Raw genomic sequence first — 20,391 nt, 5'->3', positions numbered from 1 at the left:
TGTGATGCAACTGACAAAGAAATTCGGTTATTTCTGTGACACATAACACTTCAAGTAATCACAATATTAAGTGATGACCTTATACCAAAACATTAAAACCTTAGGAATTGCATATATATTTGGACAGTTACAGCATTCAAGAGCAGATCAACAGTCCAAGAAAACTTTGTCATTTGAGCAGAGAGAAAAGAAGAATTTCAACCTTATACCAGTATACTTTTAAAATGCCATTCATCTCAACCTTAGTCCTTCCTGAGCATACATAAAATTCCTTTCCAAAGATTTCCCTTCATGAACTTTCTGCAACTTTCCTTTGTCTTCAAACTTTGTCCCAAAGCCATTTCTCTCCAAATAACCAGTCTCATTTAGGACAAAATTACTTTCTTCTACCCTCAACAAAAATGTATTTCCATTCCTTATATCTTTCTTACATACCTCCTACTTTCCTACATACAGAATTGCTTTCCTCATTTTCATCAGTCTTAAGTACACTTAGCAGAGTTTTAACTCTTAGGAAATCTTAGTCTCCAATTGAGGACTTAGTAACCAACTGAGAGGTATTTACACCAGAATCTTTAGATGGTAAATTCATGAATCAATTAAGTACAAAGCATGCTTTCCAGTAGGTCCAAATAGCCTTAATTTCTCTGCAATAAGTTAAAAACACAAGCCTATGTTCAGTAATCAAAGCTTTAGCAATTCATTCTACTTGGAAAAGACCTTGATGTCCAAGGAAGGGGGTGCATTTTACTCCTTGACCTTGAGGATGAGAGGAGGAGCCAATGGTGCCTGAGGCAACGAGGAAGGTATAAGGAACCCGTTATGTAGACCACACCCAAGTTGGTGCATAAACAGCAGGGGGAGGGGAAGGCCGAAGAGGCAAGGTGCCAGTAGAAGGTGGAGAAGGAAAACCTAACTCAAAACCTTAACTCAGACAGAGGAGCAGACGCCATGTTTTTTTTCCATCAAAGTGGAAATATGGAGTCCACATCATGCCAGCGAAGACCGGGAATTTCCCCGAAACAAATAGAGTTTCAAGAACTGCTTGGGAACATTCTTTAAAGTTCCCATCCTGAGGTAGACGAGATGCAGTTGGCTCCAATTATAGCTGTTAACTTGGGAAATGAGGGAGAATCCCTCACATCTACTAAGGAGAGGAACAGGGATAGAGAGTCAGAGTCCCCTTCAGTCTGATTCTATCTCGGCCAGACCAGTAAGGTCCCCTTCTCGAGGTTCCTCCTGATATCAGCTGGGTTTCTGGGACTTTCCCTGGTTGGGACATTTATTCTTTTAATGTCCTTTTTGCTTGCAGTAGGCTCATTGGCCCCTTGCTAAGAAGGTTCTGGGCCTCCCCCTTTTGGCAGCTAGACCTTTCCCGTTGTTGTGGCTCTTTTGTGCCTCTGGAGCAAACAGGGTATAAGCCTCCCATAGTCTCTTATAATAATCTCCGGGGGAATCCCCTTGCTGCTGGGCATATTCATGCACTTCTCAGCCCCTGCTCTGATCCCCCGGAGGAGAGCCTCTTGGTACCAGCAGATGTGGACCGGCATCTGGAGAGCGTCTGCACCTGGCTAAGGGTGCAATCTGGCCACTCGTCCTTGTGGGGGAGGGTCCTCCGGGTTGGGAAGGGAGGGGTGGTGGCAGAGGAGAGAAAGTCAGGGGAGGAGTTTCAAGCTCAGGGGCAGCGGGGAGGGAGTCCGGTCATAAGGTGGCAGAAAGATGGGATCTTCCTCCCGGTCTCCTGCAAACACTAGGGGAGCGGTGGGTTGCTTCTTTGGCTCCCGGGGTGAGTCTCCAGATAAAGTGGCTGAAACCTTTGCCTGGCTCTGCTTGCTATGGATGAATCACACCCAACGCAGAGGATTTCGGGCAATTTCAAGCCAGGAGTCGATGTACGGAAATTGATCAGGGTGACCCAGGTCTCTGGAGACAACATGTCAGATGCAGCGGACCATTGGGACATCCAAGGTTCCCTCAGAGGGCCCTCCTACACCAAAAGTGGGCCATTCTAACTCACATAGGGTCCTTAACATGCCGGGGGTTATCTTAATTCCACAGTCTGCCAAAAACCCCTTCTTTGCTCTGTCTCGACCCCATAAGGTTCCCGTGAGGCAGAGTCGCAAAGACAGAGCGATAGGGGTGTCCCCTCTAACGGGACCGGTCAGATGCCCATCTGGCTGTGTCCCGAAGGAACTTAGGTGACGCTTAGCCGAAGTGGTCTCCGCTTTGCGACTTACGATCAGAAAGTATTCTGATGCCACCGTAGGCTGTGTGCCATTCACCCCGGAATCGCAGACGGGCCCACTCAGACTCTGCGCTTTTGGGGACCTTAAGGGTGCCCACCCCTGGAGCCACAGAATCGAAGTCGGCAGGGAAGCTAGAGCGAGTCGCACGTTCACACTCACATACACACCAGAGGTTATTACATTCCCTCCCACAGAATTTCTACCTGTGAGACCTCTGAGGTCTCCGGGGAGTTGATCAGGTCCCCCTTCCACTCTTGCCAGTGGGCCCGACTAGATTGGGCCCCAGCCTTACCAGTTCCGACATCGGGTGGAGGTCCTCACCTGCCAAGTCTCCTCCAGTCCGGCGGGAACAACGGAGCGGGGCTGGCCTAAGGCGGCCGAGCGGGAGACTGCGAAATCCAGGCAGGGCGCGCCTTCTCCCTTGCGATCCCGAGTTCCATCGCTGCCTCGCCCTTCTCCCCAACCGGTGGCAACAATGGGCCAGCGCAGTTGGGTTTCCCGGTCAGGGAACCAAGTATGTTATGGAACCAGGCTGGAACGCTGGCGGAAAAACCAAACAGTACTCGGAGATCTTGGTGGATCGGAGATTTATTTAACACCGGCGGGCTCAGAGGAGACGTTTCTCCAAAGATCTGAGCCCCAAATGAAGGGGGAAGGGTAATTAATTAAGAGTTGTCAGCTTCCATATCTGTGGCGGGTTTTCCCTCGAGCTGCAAACAGGGCAGGAAGAACCCGGAAGAGGGGTCTCCAAGCCGGAGACCAGAGTTTGTTTCAGTCCCCTGGGCCATCTTATGGTGTAAAATTTTATTCATTTTTCCAACAATAGCTCCTGCAATAAGGAAAAGAGTCCAGCATAAACCGGCCTCCGCTTCAATTTGTAAGGAGGTGACTGGGCCTTTTAAGGGGAGAACAATAGAGCGCTGGTCCGGGAAGTGAAAAATGACAAAGTGGGAAAGGGGGTGGGTCCACGTGAAAGCCACTGAGTTCCCTACCTGGAGCTTGTCTGAGTAAGCCTCCTGCGGTCCCACAAATGCTGCCCCGTCTTCACGTGTTGGCTGGAACAGCTAATTCTTTGGGCAGTTTTGAGCTTTCTCGGGCAGGCACTCTAAAGGGAGCAGGGGTCATCCCAGGGATGTAGCTTTGAGCTGTTGCAAACTAGGTTAGTGTTTGTTAAAGTCTTTATAGGCCAAGATGGAGGCTAATCAAGTCAGAGGAAGCTGGGGGCAAAGATAGAATGAGGAACTATGGGGGGGGGGGGTCTTTCTCTAGAACTTTCCCTTTTTTTATGTTTCTGTCCAAGTATCACAATGAAACACAACACCGATATCATCAACTAATTTGTAAGAAAACTGGGTTCAATGCATCCTGCTGTAGAAATTCCATCAACGTAACAGAGAACTCACATATAGCACCGCTTGCCTATGGAAATGGGGCCAGAGTTGTACGTTTTCATGGATACTGAGTAGGAACACAGAACCCAAATCTTTATAAGCGCTATCCTTTTTTTTCTAAAAATTTTTTAAACATTTATTCAGTTTTGAAAGGCAGAGAGAGACAGAGCGCGAATGGGGGAGGGGCAGAGAGAGAGGAAGACACAGAAACAGAAGCAGGCTCCAAGCTGTCAGCACAGAGCCCAACGCGGGGCTCGAACTCACGGACCGCGAGATCATGACCTGAGCCGAAGTCGGCCGCTTAACCGACTGAGCCACCCAGGCGCCCCTATAAGCACTATCCTTGATCGTCACAACAGGAAATAAATTCATCTGGATGATGTGCTAACCGAGTCCTTGACATAAACACAAGGAATCCTGGCTGATGTTAGATTACAACTTCTGACAAAGATGCTTCGGGGAAGGAATGTTCTTGGGCGGAGAACACTTCTTTATAACCAAACTCCACGATTGCTACTATTTAAAGTTTTTCACCACAAACGGAAAACCAAATAAACTCTCTCGCTTTGGATAAACTACTGGGGCCTTTGAGAGTGTGAAAAATGTTGTTCTTTCTCTGTCTCCCCTTCAATAATCAGAATGGGGAGGAAGTAGATTTAGTAATGCTCGCCCCACCCTACGCCTCACTACCTTGCCTGCACTTACTGCTTATGGTGTTGTTTGCTTACCACGAACCATAATATTGATACATATGGATTACGACTGAGCATTTATTATATGCAAGACTCCCTAGGTTTACAAAACAAATTTGGAGGCATTCTTCCCACTAGAAACTTACAAACTGGTATGTAAAATATACGTGTTGTTAAAAACAAAATTTACCCGAGTAAATTTGAAGATCTAATTGGCTTTATTAAGAGATTCCTAGGGGCGCCCGGGTGGCTCAGTCGGTTGAGCGTCTGACTTCGGCTCAGGTCATGATCTCACAGCTCGTGAGTTCGAGCCCTGCATCGGGCTCTGTGCTGACAGCTCAGAGCCTGGAGCCTACTTTAGATTCTGTGTCTCCCTCTCTCTCTGCCCCTCCCCTGTTTGTGCTCGCTCGTTCGCTCGCTCTCTCAAAAAATAAACATTAAAAAAATTTAATGGAAACTATCCATTTAAAAATTTAACCTTCTGGGGCGCCCGGGTGGCTCAGTCGGTTAAGCGGCTGACTTCAGCTCAGGTCATGATCTCGCAGTCCGTGAGTTCGAGCCCTGCATCGGGCTCTGTGCTGACAGCTCAGAGCCTGGAGCCTGCTTCAGATTCTGTGTCTCCCTCTCCCTCTGCCCCTAACTCACTTGCATTCTGTCTCTGTCTCTCTCAAAAATAAATAAACATTAAAAAATAAATAAAACAAAGAGAAGGGGTGGAAGACAGCATCTCTATCTAGCAGTTGTACAAAATGGAAGGATTTTATAGGCAGAAGGGACAGGACAATTAGCCAAAGAAAGGATTGCTTCAGGCAAGGTCACCCTCCCTTAGGGGAAGAGCAGGGGGCGTTATTAGGTGGATTACCTCATCTTCCTGTGGGGAGTGGAGAGAGCCCACGGGACGGAATAAGGATTGGTGCTGACCAGAAAATTCCTAACGGACTGATTAAGACTACATTTCTGGGAAAAGTTAAAACTGCAATTAGGTTCGGTACGAATATGAGAGGGAAAAGATAGGATAAAATAGGCAGAGAGGGACAGTTTAGGACCTGAGGTTCCTGGGTGGGGGAAAAACACATATCTGGAACCATGCTGGGAAGGTCTGACCACAGCAAACCCCTCAGGTATAAAGTGCCTCTTAAGGGTGTAACAGACCCCACCTACTCCCCCTCCGGTTCCCCTCAGGAATTTCACAATCAAAATACATAACTTAAAAAACCATAAAACTTTTATCACACGAGGGACAATATGACCTTGGTCTGACTCCTCACGCAGTGGACGAGCCAATCAGGAGTGGACCACCCAGCACCTAGAGGTACCCAGCCAGTAAGGGTAGGACCTGAGAAGGGACAAAGGGGAATGGAAGGGGGACGGGACTGACCAGAACCTTATAAAATAAAGATTCTTGCCCAGAGTTGCAAACATTCACTTCTGAATGTCTCCTCTCTATAAAGAGAGATTTCATACTTTTCTTTCTTTCTTTTTTTAAATGCCATTATTCTTTTCTTTTCTTTTCTTTTCTTTTTAACGTTTATTTATTATTGAGAGACAGAGAGAGACAGACCGTGAGCAGAGGAAGGGCAGAGAGAGGGGGAGACACAGAACCTGAAGCAGACGCCAGGCTCTGAGCTGTCAGCACAGAGCCCGACACGGGGCTTGAACTCACGAACCTCGAGACCATGAGCTGAGCCGAAGTCGGGTGCTTAACCAACTGAGCCTCCCAGGCGCCCCTACTTTTCTTTCTTTCTGATCTTATACGCTAATAAACTTTTCCTGGCTGCTCATTTTGTATCCACGTGTTCATTCTTCGAAGGAGTGAGACAACGAACCTCAGGTATTGAGGTAAAAACTCCTGCAACACTAAGCCTCCGTTTGGTGACTTGGCTTGGCATAAGTGACTCCATCTTGAGCCTATGCGGTTTTTCTTGTTTGTTTGTTTTGTTTTCTTTTTACAGTATAAATAAATCTACAAGTAAATAAATATAAGGTAGAAAGTAAGTAAGGTCCTGTGGGAAGGGGGTCTAGTGATATAAAGATACAAAGAAGAGAAATAACTTTTGCCTTGAGCCAAAATAAAGATTCTTTGGGGCGCCTGAGTGGCTCAGTCAGTTGGGCATCCGACTTGAGCTCAAGTCATGATCTCATGGTCCCTGAGTTCGAGCCCCTCATCGGGTTCTGTGCTGACAGCTCAGAGCCTGGAGCCTGCTTTGGATTCTGTGTCTCTGTTTCTCTCTGCCCCTCCCCCACTCACCATCTCTCTCTCTCTCTCTCTCTCTCTCTCTCTCTCTCTCTCTCTGTGTGTCTTCCTCTCAAAAATGAACATTAAAAAATTAAAATATATTTATATTTATAAAACATATTTATATATTTATAAAATATATTTATATATACATATAAAATCAGTCACTCCTTACAACCCACGTGCACCTCTTTCTGCCCATGGGTCCTGTCCCTGTATTGTAACAAAGGTCCCTTTTTGCACCATAAAACGTCTCAAGAATTCTTTCTTGAATTCTTGTGCTCAACAACTCCACATCATTAAGACGATTCACGAGAAAACTCTAAAAACCCATAAGGACTCACAAAAGAAGTGTCAAAATTTACTCCACCTCTCTTCCCCTTTATCTATTTCTCAACATTAGTTACTAAGGGTTTAAGAATAACAAGAATACATTCATCAATCATCAAACTTATTATGCACATACTGTGAGTAGATCATAAAAGAGGAATTTTACAATGTATGCTGCAAACACTAAGTGATTTCTATGAGTGGGATGCTTTTCCAACCAACAATTGTCTTTTTTGAGTCCTCATGAAACTCATAGCAGATTTTAAAGTGTATTTATTTATTTTGAGAGGGAGAGAGAGAGAGAGAGAGAGAGTGGGGAAGGGCAGAGAGAGAGGGAGACAGAGAATCCCAAGCAGGCCCCATGCTGTCAGCACAGAGCCCCACTAGGGCCTCGATCCCACAAACTGGGAGATCATGACCTGAGCTGAAATCAAGAGTCAGACACTCAACCGACTGAGCCACCCAGGCATTCCCCTACTCTTTTTTTTTTTTTAAGTTTGTTTATCTATTTTGAGTGAACCCCTAGTAGATTTCATAAACCTTAATTCACAAACAAGATCCTATCAGTTCAAGTAAAACAGATAGAAAGTCCTCTGCTGTCCTTTGTCAAAAAACAAAATTCAACCAAGTAAATGTTAACATCTAATTGGCCCGATTCTTGAATTGGACAGCATACCATCTAGCAACTAGAAGGGGGCTCAGAGCAGGTGTGCAAAATGGAAGGTTTTTATAGGAATTCCAGAGGGTGGCGCAAGGAGTTATATTCGCAAAGGAAAAGGATTATCCCAGGCAAGATCACTTTCTGCTGGGGAAAGTGAAGGGGGTCTTATCATGCAGATGACCTCATCTTCCTTTGGGGGGTGGGTGGTGGAGAAGACCCGGGTGACAGATTCCCTGGGGCACTGATCAGAAAATCCCCCACTGAGTGTTAAGACTTAAATTTCTGGGGAAGGTTGAAGCTGCAATTAGATTAGGTACCAAGCCCTGGTTTGGTGACTTGGCCCAAGTGATGCCATTTGAGGCCTGTGGTTTTCTTTTTAGCAATTTGCCCCCTTTGATCAGATTCTCTTAACCGAGAGAGGTGATCAGAATTGGGGGCACTGGAGCCACTCTCAGCTCCGCTCCCACAGCGTGTATGGATCATCTGCGTGGTATTCACAGGTCGTGATGTTTCTTGCTGATTCTTTGCGATATTCACAGGCTACAACTTCGGGTTTGCAAACCCCAAGTCAGCCGTTACCTTCACTTCTCTTCCAGGCTCAGGGAGATCATCCGCTTGGTATTTACTGGCTGCAAATAGGCATGGAAAGCTTTTGTGAGGATACACTGCACCAGGGAGGTTATGATGATAACTATAAGCAAGGTAATTCCCAATAGTTGGAGTGAATTCAGAGCCATGGTCTCCAAGAACCACACCAATCAAAGACTCCATTGAAAGGGTCACACCTTTTTTTTTTTTTTCATGTTTATTTATTTATTTTATTTTTTTTTTTAAACATACTCATTTTTTTTCTTTTTTTTTTTAATTTTTTTTTTTTAACGTTTATTTATTTTTGAGACAGGGAGAGACAGATCATGAACAGGGGAAGGTCAGAGAGAGAGAGAGACACAGAATCTGAAACAGGCTCCAGGCTCTGAGCTGTCAGCACAGAGCCCGATGCGGGGCTCGAACTCACGGACTGTGAGATCATGACCTGAGCCAAAGTCGGCCGCTTAACCGACTGAGCCACCCAGGCGTCCCTATTTATTTACTTTTGAGAGAGAGAGAGACAGAGACAGAGTGCCAGCAAGCGGGAGAGGGACAGAGAGACAGGGAGACAGAATCTGAAGCAGGATCCAGGCTCTGAGCTGTCAGCACAGAGCCCGACACAGGACCTGAGCTCACGAGCTGAGTTGTGAGATCATGACCCGAGCCGAAGTTGAATGTCCAACCGACTGAGCCACTCGGGTGCCCCGAGTCGCACCTTTTAAAAATATATATATTTATTAATGTTTTATCTATTTTTAAGAGAGGGAGAGACAGAACGAGCAGGGGAGTGGCAGAGAGAGAGGGGGACAGAGGATCCAAAGCGGGCCCTGCACTGACAGCAGAGAGCCTGATGTGGGGCTCAAACTCACAGACCATGAGATCATGACTTGAGCTGAAGTCGGATGCTTTAACTGACTGAGCCACCCCGGTGCCCAAGAAAGAGTCACACCCCTTTAAGCCAAGTGGCTTGCTTAGTGACCTAACATCAAGCATAAATGAGTTTCAGCTTCCCCACACGTGTTAATCCAGATACAGCAGGTGATGTTAGCCACAGCACAGACACCTCCTTGCTCGGGCAAAAGAGCCACTTGTCACTCTGGAAGCTTCTGTGTTGAGTTTGGGGCAAAAACAACATGGAGGACCCACAGACCCTCAAGTGGGAAGACAGGTACTACTGGAGAGCCATCTGGAGTACAGTCCACCAGAATAGGATATGTGGGGCTGGGGGTTTGGGGTGAGAGGGGGACCAGAGCAGAAAAAGTGTCTCACATTCCCGGAGAAGGAAAAGCATGACTGCGGGAGTGGGGTTTGGGATCCGCCCGGCCTGAGCAATCTCCTGTAAGGCTTGATGCCCTTGGTGAGGCCTCTCCGCCTCGGTTTTCCTGTTTAAATAGTGAGGATAATACCCGTGTGGTTGGGTTGTTATGAGGATTAAATCCCATGTGACATTAAACACCTAGCAGGGCGTGCATCCCACCCAGGCACGCGTGTACTTCTCCCCGCCCAGCCCCGCCTCGCGCGCAAGTACCTAAGGCATCTCCCTTCCTCCTGCCCGGAGGGCCTGGGATGTGCCCTTCAGCAGACCCCAGTGCCAGGAGACACCAGCGGGGAGAGTGTGTACATTGAGTCCCCTTTCTGCCGCAGGAGGCCAAGGTCAGGGACCGGGCTGCTCACGTGACTCCCCCAGGTTCCAGCGTAAAAGTAACAACAAGGGCACAGGAAATACCGTGGCTGCAGCAGAAAACCCTGGGGTCTGGCCTTGCACATTGTATTTTCTGGCCCAGAGAAGAGGCATTGTAGAAACTAAACAAATAAACAGCAGTCTTGGCCTTGAACTCAAAAGACTCTTGGCATTCTTGTGCTTCTCTCCCCCAGCCAGTGCCTTCCCTGTGGCTCAGGCCAGAATCCAAGTGAGTTCTTTGATTCCCCTCTTTCCCTCATCCCTACACCCACCTTGGCAAATCCTGTCCCTTCTGCGTCCTCAGCGGGGCTCCAGGGAGCCCTCACCCTCTCCTCGCCCAGGCTACTCTGTCTCCCGAGCAACCCAGAGCCTCCGCCCCCCTGCCCCCCTTCGGATGCCCACCCCAGGCCCGCCCTGTCCCCACCGCAGCTAGGGGTGGCTTTTCACCATGGAGTGGGCTCCATCACCTTTCCCTCACCCCATTCTAAGAACCCATAAAAGCTTCCTCTTCCTTTACCCTCGCTGCCAAAGTCCAAGGGGGCAGGCACCAGCCACAGTGTTGGTCACCGGTGAGCCACTCCAGTCCAGTATACAGAGGAGTGCTCAAGGAACACTGGTTGGACAACCGTGAGTGACTGAGCACGAGAAAGAAGGAAGAATGAACGAAGGGTGTCACACAGCCAGGCACCCTTCTCTGACTCTCCAAGATACGGGGCGCCCTAGTGGGGCAGGGAGAGGTCCCAGGCGGAAACCCGCATATGTGGCCTCAGGCTGGCTCAGAGCCCCAGGAATTCCCCAGGGAACCTCGAGTGCTCAGCTCTCCGGAGAACATCACCCAGCACACCAGCCCCCGCCCCCCCCCCCCCCCTTCCCGGGCTGTCTGTCTTTGTCCACAGATCAGCAAAGGCTCGCTGAGCTCCTGCTATGTAACAGGCATCGTCCAAGGCACTCAGGATGCAGCAGTGAACCACACAGTCCCAGCTGTCACGGAGCCTACATTCCAGTGGTGGGAGTGAGGCCTCAGACAAGCAAGCGACCAATAGAGGGACCCGTAACCGCAGAGTGGGATGGCGGGAAGCAGGGCGCTAGGACAGAGAATCACATCCCCCAGTGGGGTGGGCGGGGATTGGGCCACTCGCTTCCTCTGCTTCGGCCTTCTCATCTGTGAAATGGGCTGACGACAGTCCCTCACCATAGGCCGCCGTTATCCCAGAAGTCAGGCCCTGCCCTTGTCTGCTCAAAGCCTGCAGTGGCGCCTTGCCTCACTCTGAACAAGAGCCTTGTCACCACCATGACCCCCGTGGCCTGCACGATGGCCTGTTCCCAGCTCCCCGAGCTCGTCCCCTCCCAGGCTACCCTGAACCCTCCACTCCCTCTGGCCGTCCTGCTGCCCCTCAGTCAGGCCAAACTCCACTCGCTTCCCGATCATACCTAGGGCAGCCCCCGTGACCAGACCCGTGAACGGCCCGGTCAGTGTCCCCACCACCCACACATACTCAGGACAAGGGGCAGCTGAGTGCAGCAGCAGGTTCCTCCCAGATGACTTTTCTAGTGCTGCCAGCGATCACACAGGGATACCTTGTTAATAGCCTACTTCCTTGTGCCTAAGCAGGGCTGTCCCGTGGAATTGTTGGGGCTCACGCACACTCCACAGATTTTGTGTTTTATGTTGTACATAAAGCCGTAAGTAGGGATCAGTTTTTCTCTAGATGCACCACAAAACTTCCTATAAAGATCTGTGTCATTTCCTTTCTTTTCTTCCTTGGTTTTCTGCACCCCCCCCCCCCCCCATCACTCATCCAGCACCTACTGTATGCAAACCTCAGGCCGGGGACAGCACAGAGAATCACAGGTGTTATCAATTGATGCCAATATAGAGCAGAATAAAAGGAAGGCTTAGACCCAGGACATGCAGGTAGAACTGATTCATTCCAGCAGCTGAGATCAGAGAAGGTTTCATGGAGGAGGCGGCATTGAGCTGAGCCTCCCGAGAGGAGCAAAGTTCCCAGGTCAGGGCTGGGAGGCCGCTGACAGAAGAGCTGGGGCAAAGGCCAGGGCTAGGCCTCCGCTGGCCTGTCGTGGGGAAGCCAGGTCACGAGGGACAGCAGGGCAGAGGGTGTGGTGAGCTTGGGGAAAACAGCAACGGTGCCAGAAAACAACTTGATAGCTCTTCTTGACATGGGACAGAGGCTGCTGGGGAAATGATGCCTATTGTTTCTGATTCCTTCTCAGGGGGCGGAGGAGAGGAGGTGGCTGATTGTGGAAGTGGCCTTGAGAGCTCCTTAAGAGGTCAAGAGGAAGGAGGAATAGGAAATGGCCCCCTTGAAGAAAGAAAAGATAAGCAAGGATCAAAGTAAACAAGATGGGATTTTGTAAGAGGGAAGAAGCTGCAAGAAAATCCCTCAGACTCAGGAAACCAGGGCAACGGGTTGCTAATAATGCACCATCCCCTTCAACCATACCCAGACCCAGAGAGGTAAAGTGACTGGTTCAAGGGTTTCCTAACTCCTTGCACAGTGCTCAGATGACTTCCCGGGGCTGGAAGCCAGTGGAAGGAAACACCTAGACCCCTTCTCCCTCTAGAGTTCTGTGTTAGCAGCGGATGCTTCCCAGTCCCCAGCCGGGCAGGACGTTCCCTGCCAAGTGCCCATAAGGACCTCACAGCCCAGGGCTTCAGCAGGGCTCAGGCAGGGGCTACCGGCCCACACTCCCGGCCTTGGAGGTCAAGGCAAGTCTCTGCCCAGCAGGTCTTCACCTCCAAGGCCCAGAACATCCTCGCTGCCTGGTTCCAGCCCCAGCTAACCAGACTGGGACAGGCCATGCTCACGGCTGAAAGCATCTCCTCTGTAATGGCCTCCCTTTGCCAAAGTCAGTATTCATGACTCAGGGAGGGGCTGCTGTCCCCTCCCCGCCACCCCCTGGATGCCCTTCTGCAGCCACGCCGTCATGCTCTTTTCTCTCCCCTTTGGGCTTTTGCATATGTTACTCCCATTGCCCGAAACCCTCTTTCCTCCCCACCCCTTCTCCCCCCTCTGCCTGGACAGCTCGTGCTCGACTCCCAGGTCCCAGCTTTGACATCCCTGCCTTTTGGGGAGCCTTCCCAAGAGAGGGTCTGGGGCCATTTCTGATCTCCTCAGGAAGGCACTCTTCACGCTGGACTATAATTGAAACCAAATAATCAAATAAAAGTTCCCTCAAGGCCAGACCTTACTTTTTTTTTTTTTTTTTTTAATTTCCAGAAATAATAACAATCACAGTGACACTGAGAGCTCTTTCTATGGGTTTCCCTGTTGTGAGAATTAATATCCTCCCGGTAACTGCAAAGTGGGTACAGTTATCACCCCCTTTCACCAGATGGGCCAACTGTGATTCAGAGAGGTTGAGCCCCTTGCCCGAGGTCACACAGGGAGTGAGTTGTAGAGTCAGATTGCAGAGCCCGCTTGGTCCACGCCCAGATGTGCTACCCAGATCGGCCTGCCTTCGAGGAAGGACTCTGCCCCCGCTCCTGGGAAGGTCTGCAGTCAGCTTCTCAGCTAAGAGCGCTTTTAAGATTGCCTCAGCTCTGGAGAGCCACCTTGCCCAGAGGGTAGCCCACATCCGGGGACTGCCCAGCATGGGGCGTTAAGGCCTGGCCATCGTGGAGCAAGTCAGGTCAACCCTGTAAGGCCATTCTAGCTTCAGCGTTCCTATGGGTGGGCTGAGGCCCGTGTTGGGCCTCAGCTCCTTCTGCCCAGTCCTGCCTCCTTCTCTTGGGGGTTGGTCCCACGGCACCTCTGTCACAAGCAAGCTATGAAGGCACGCACACAGATTGGGTCTTTCCACAGCGTCCGCCGTATTCAGTCATAAAGCAAGGTGGACGTGATCAGAAGCAGGTTCAGGATTCCAGACTCAATGACATTTCGCCACGTGACTAACTCGCCTTCTTACACGGTGCACAGAGCAGAACATAAGAATCACACAACAAACAAGGTAACCCAGAGAGTGGGAAGTTAAGGAACCAGACGCGAAGTCAGCCCGTGGGTTCACGGTTGAGATAAGGCCTCAGTCCGGTCCAGGTCAGCTCTCGGCACCCATGCTTGCTATGTTCAAGCAGGGAAGGATCTCAGTTCTGTTCAGAGCCTTCGGCGGCAGCTGCCTTTCCAAAATGGTCAGAGAGGGTCGTGTCTGAGGAGGCTAACAGTTTGCTGCAAAAATCCTCCCTTTTTAGGGACGCCTGGGGGTCTCAGCCAGTTGAGCGTCCGACCTCAGCTCAGGTCAGGATCTTACGGCTCGGCTTGTGGGTTCGAGCCTCAAGTCAGGCTCTGTGCTGACAGCTCAGAGCCTGGAGCCTGCTTCCCTCCCTCTCTGCCCTTCCCCCACTTGCGCTCTGTCTCTCCCTCTCTCAAAAACACATAAACATTAAAAAAAAAATTTTTTTTTAATCCTTCCTTTTTAGAGGGATTTGATCAGTCTCTGCCCCTGCGGACCTCCTCTGCTTCTGCTTGTTACGAGTTCTGGGGTGTTGTCAGCTGGTGCTGGTCTTGCTGAGATCTCGTAGCTGGGTACCTTTTACAGTTTGGATCAGTGCTTGACTTGAGTTGTAGCAGGATTCTCACCCAGAGAGTCGTGACACCGAGACTTCTCTTTCCGGGAAGCAGCTTTATTGGTGCCGACACGGGCTCAGAGGGTTTGTATCCGAAAAACCAGGCCCTGAACACCACGTGGTGTAACCTTTTCCGCTCTTTCTACTTTCCCTGTCTCCTATATATGGGTAACGTATGAGACGTACAGTCTGATCGGGTGGTCTCCTGTTACAGGGTCGTGAGGGATGTCACCTATGCACATAGCCAGGTTGTCTTCCTTTACCTTGAGGTCTTTGCTCACCACATTCTTTAGGGAGGGGACTTTACCACATTCCCTCCCTTTGATGCTCGGACCCCACCCCCCACCCCACCCCCCACCCCACCCCCGTTTTGAGTCAAAGAGCATCATCTTGATTTAGAGGTTGATATTTTCGTAACATCATCACATACACGGCTGTTTTTCTTTCAACCTTTGCCTCAGTGAGGCTGGAGGCAGACTATATAGCCAGGGGAGCTAGGCAAGGTAGGATTAAGCAAGCTCTCCAAATCAAAAGGATAATTCCCAGGAGGAATTTGAATCCCCCGAGGGTTGAAAACCATCCTCCAAATAACTCCCCGGGGTCCCAACCTTTCCAGGTCTGGACTGGGACGCGAGCAGCCTTTCTCATTCCATCTGTGGTCTCCTCTCTGACTTTTCCATCAGCAACTATCTGCAGGCAGCAGTTGCTTAGGTTAAACTTTCCACAAACTCCTCCCTCGGAAGCAAGCGGGAAATCGAAGGCCAAGCGATTTTGATAGAAGGCATTGTGCATTTTGGTTTTCTGCTTGGCTAGTAAGTTAAGAGCTCTGGCAGTTTCATTGGTTATAATTTCTACAGCTACTTGCCGTCTGATTATGCAGTTTGGCGCGTAAATGGGAGTGCGGTAGCCCCAGGACCCGTCCTCTGCCCAGGCAGAAGGGCCAAATATTGAATTACATACTCGGGAGGCCATTTGTCATCTTCCCAACTGCCAGTTTGTAGGACATGTCATTTCCTTTGAGTCTCCCTGTCTCCCTACACTTGGACTCCCAAATGTCCCCCTCTGGCAAGTGGGATCAGGAAGAAAGATGGACAAATAGTTCCCAGCACACATGACCTTGACCACCCTGAGGGAAGTACTGTACAGGCTGTGCTTCCACATACGCAGTCTAGTCCCCCTGGGGCCCGCCATTCGATGGCTCCATTGACATTGTCCCAGGCTTCTTGGAGATGAGAAGTTACACAAGGGGTGGGGATGTGGCTCAAGGTGATGTGGGGTCCCCCCACCATTGGGTTTCCTGGGAAGTTGAGTTATAAAATCTTTGGCCTAGGCATCTTCAGCCTCCAACAGAAGCAGTGAACTTCCTTCCCCACCGGGCAAGACAGGTTTTTTTTTTCCCCCCAATAATTGAGGCTTTGAGGAGTCAAACCCCGGTAGTAGGACTGGGGTATTCTGTCCCATTATAAGACTCACGGGGATCTAATTCTCTAGCCTCCCATGGCCATTGATCCCCCATGCTGATACCAACGAAGCATCCTATCCCCAAAAGGCGGGTGAGTGCTGACAGAAACTTCTCACCATATTCCCAGCCGGTGGAGGCGGCCTCTGCCGAGTCTATGGTGAACAGTAGAGCAAGCGTCACAATAAGAAACAAGGGTGACAGTGCATCACAGTAAGGGAACAGATATAGCAAATAAGAACAGTCTGTCTGTTCCACCGGACCACGATTCCTCAAGCTTCTGCCGGGCATAGGTAAGTCAGCTTCCGGAGCGACTAAAGCAGGGCTGCGGCGTCCAGAGCCTCTGGGGTCGCAGACTGCTTCTCAGTATGGTGAGCTTGCACGGTGTTGCTGTATCAGGAACGCACTCCCGGTTTCGAGATGCCGGCTTCACTCTGCTGTAGTGAATCCAGGGACCCGGCTCGGCTACCTCTACGGCCGTGGGGGTAGACGGTGAACAGGCCCCTCCAGAGGGGTCTTAGGGGTTGGACGTTCCACTCCTTCGGCCATACAGCATCTCCTGGTTTAAAGGGTGAGCATCTGTGGTCAGACTCACAGGTCATCACTCCCTAACCCAGGTATAAGGTGGTTAGGGGAGAGCCAAGAGCCCGCATCTATCGCCTTAGGGTTAGATTGCCTGTCTTATTTAGATCCCCCCTGCTTATGCCCTGGATAATGGGGGGAGGGTGCCCATAAAGGATTTTATATGGGAGAACCCCATCTGCTTCTTCAGCCTCCCACCTGCAGCTACAGTCTGCCTCCCTGAAAGTCCCTTCTCTCTCCCCGCCTGATGTTAACCCTTTCCCTAATCAGAGGGACTCCGTTATGCTCTCCACACCCTCCTAACAACGACCCGCACGCCACCCTCCAACTGGGGCAGTGTGAGCCCAGGACACATAGCTACAACCGCCCCCTCCCACTGCCTCCCCATGGAGCAGCCCGGCCATCTAGCATGTGCCAGCATATGGCAGGTGCACAAAGCTTATTTGCTGAATAAGTGAGTGACCACATTTGGGTGTAGAGCCACCTCGGGTGATTACTGAAAGTGCGGATTTGCTGTCCTGGTCCTCATAACTGTTATTACTGAGTTGGTAGGTCCCCTGCGTGTTTGCCATGAGCCATGACGGTGTCCCCCCGGCCACCCTCCTGAGAGCCGTGAGCTTTCCCAGGGGTCTTCAAGCTGCCGGTTCATCCTTTGAACACTGTGCACAGAGGAGTTGATGGGACTTCCTCTGCAACCCCAGGTTGCAAATAAGACCAGGCTGGATATTGGGAAACGAGGCCACGGGGCAAACTTAACAGAGTTCAGGGTGAAAGTGCAAAGTCCTCCTCATCTGGAATGGCAGGAAAAAGAAAGCTACAAACAGACCTTTTCCTGCCACCTCAGAGCCACCTGCCTCAGATAAGCTGCTCTGGAGCCCCTGCTCCCACCCCAGCTCTTGGGCAGCTCCAACTGGGTTTGTTTGAAGTAAAGGGAAGGCAGGGGCTCTGCTCCCATCAGGAACCTGGAAGCCATTCCCAGTGGATAAAGGATGAGTTTAGAGGGAAGAGAGGAAAACGCTAACAGTGGATGAGGAGGCAGCTGTGTCTCCCCGTCTCCCACCAGTTCCCTCCTCACCCCCACCCCCCCATAGCCGGTTGGAGTACAAGAGCACCTGGCTGGGAAAGGGGGGCATCCAAACAGACCAGGTTGGGCCACTTGCCATTGACAAAATCCAGAGGTGGAGAAGCAAGTAGGGGTGAAATGAGAAAGGAATTTATTTCAGGGAGGCCACCGCTGGGAAAAGAGTGGACTAGGACCTCCAAGGGTATCTCCAAAATGCCAAAAATGGTTCCAGGTTTATATAAGGAAAATGTGAGGCGAAAGTGGGTGGAGACAGGCAGGTAGGCAGTGAAGGTTAAGTCAGTCACTGTCTTGTCCTGGGATGCTTCGCCCACAGGGTCTTTGGCTTGAGTTGAGAGACAAGCTGGGAAGAAGAGCTCAACTAAAACGCTCGAGGTCAAAGTGAAGGCAGCCTTGGGGTGCCTGGGTGGCTCAGTGGTTAGATGTCCTCTGACCCCTGTCCTCTTTCATCCCCACCCCAACTCGCCTAGGTTTTCTTTCCCTCCCGGCACATGTCCATGGGTCACAGACAGCCGGCTGACTTTCAGCTAGGGGCACCTGGGGAAGGAGCACACTCAACATCCTGCACACTCAGTTCTTAACACACTGCATATTTGATCTTCCAAATATGCCTCTGAAGCAGGTATTACTTCCTCTACTTTACAAAAGAAACCAAACCGAACCCTGAAATTCAAAGGCGTTGTGGAACTTGTCCAAGGTTACATGGCTAGAGGATTGGAAGCCGGTTTGTCTGATTCCAGTGTTTTTTCTGTGATGCTGGGCAGCTTCCTGCTAGCCTCAGGGCTTGGGCTTGGGCACCTGGCCCCTGGCCCCTGGGATGAAGCATGGGGGTCTGGCTCCAGGGAAACAGTTACCAGTCAAGGGGAACAGTAACTGTGGCTGCAGAAACCAACCACACCAAGGAAGTGAGGCAAATATGGTAAATGCAACCACACTGACTTGGGGTCACAGATCCCTTCCCCGGCCCAGCCCCGTCCTGCCCTCTGTGTGGGGCGCTGCGATTGGATGAGGTGCCACAAAATGTGGGACATCCCAGTTGGGTAGGGGCAGCTGCAGCCTGTGGTGAAAGAATTCACCCGAAGCAGAACAAAAGACTTCACTGCCCACACCTCATGGGAGCAGCAGGCAGGGCAGCAAAGGAGAGACTGTCGGTCTCCAAGCAGTGGTGGGGAGGCGGGGCTATAGTCACAGGACTGAGTGAGCAAGTATGGGGACCTATGTAATTTTCGCTTTTTTGGCCAGTTAGGGCCTGTGGCCATTCTGGGGCGGGTGTGCTTAGTGAGCCTGTTTGCATGCCGCTCTCTGGTCGCCGGGGGCCCTTTGGCCTCGCTCCAGATTCCATCACTCAAGTTTGCATCGCTGAAGCCTGTTGCCTAAAAGCAGCCTCTACACTCTGTGCCCTGCCTTTGGAAAAGCAGCATCTAAGCAATCTCAGCATCTCAAACATTCGTGGTATGACGGGCTGGTGAATACCTCAAGTCTCGTGTCGCAGTTTCTAACTAAGGCCTTCTTGGATCACGTTATTGGGACCAGGAATGCGAGCTGGATGTGATTGCGGTGGAAGTTCCCTCTTCCTCGCGGTCACTCGCGGTGAAGGAGTCCGAGTGAACCGCGAGTGAGGGGCAGCTCCAAGTGGCTGAAAGAGCACAGCGTGGGACCCGGTTTCACGGCCTCCTGGCCCCAGAATCAAATATAAGGATGGGGTCAACCCGGCCGGCACAGCGCCTCATCGCTGGTCGACCGCCTCCTGGTCCTCCTCTCCGATGCTGCCGTGGGGCTGCAGAGCTGAGACCCGTGGAGCAGGCAGCGTGCTGGGGAGCACGTGAAATCTGTGGGAGCACGAGGAATCCCGCGGAGCACGTGGAATCCTGGGGGAGCCGCGGACTTCAGTGGAGCACGTGCAATCCCCGGGAGCAGGTGCAACCCCAGGGAGCCCGCAGAATCTGGGGGAGCACGTGGAATCCCGGGGAGCACATGGAATCCCGGGGAGCACGTGGAATCCCGGGGAGCACGTGGAATCCTGGGCTTGTGGGACCGGGGGCATGGCTCCCTGACTTACTGAAATGAAAGCGCCCAAAGTGAAATTCAAACTGGCTTTGGCATGGAAAAATAGCGGCAATGAAGGAAGTTCGTAAATAACTTCCATGCTCTTTTTCTCCTTAATGCTCAAGATCTCAAAACACACAACCCATCATTCACAACGGAGAGTGCCCCTGCTTCCTGGCTCCGAGGGTGGGCATGGTAAGAATACCCAACTCCGGGCTCTTTCAACAACGGAGGAAGATAAACACCGACAGTGTTTTTTCCAGCAGGTGAGTCCCTTGCAAAGCAGCCCAAAAAGGTGTTAGCTCACCCCTTTCTATTTCTGCAGCGATTCTAAACGTCTCTCTCTCTCTCGTAGGGAGGGAAACAAAACCAGATGACTTCCCTCCATTTTGAATGAGGAAAGCAGGTCTGGGCAGAAGGCCTTTGCCCTGGAATTAAAGGAAGGGTTTGTTCTTAGTTCCCTCTGCACTTTCGCTCTCATTTCTGTGTAAACTTTGAACCAGCCGCACTTGTTTACAGCCTTGTCTACGGGTTATGCAAGCAAATCACCTGAGAAACGCCTGTAGAAAAACCAAAAAAACCCCAAAAACCAGCAGAGCCAGCCCTGGAGGTGTTGAGTTCTGACCCTAATTCGTGTCCTACATGGAGCTGAAGACTGGAAGGTGCTGGGCACCCCCTCCGGGGAGATCCTGCCTAGTGCGTCCAGCAACCAAATCTCTGTTCTGCCCTTTCTTCCTCCTCCAGGCCCTGTCCTTTGTGGCTCTTGCACCTAGGGGGCTCTGGCCCTGAGCCTTCCGGAAAATCTGAGGATACCTC

This window comes from Panthera leo, chromosome F3 (genome assembly GCF_018350215.1).
Source record: "Panthera leo isolate Ple1 chromosome F3, P.leo_Ple1_pat1.1, whole genome shotgun sequence".
Classification (NCBI taxonomy): Eukaryota; Metazoa; Chordata; class Mammalia; order Carnivora; family Felidae; genus Panthera; species Panthera leo.
The sequence above is the reverse complement of the archived record's forward strand: the minus strand, read 5'-3'. Positions refer to the sequence as shown.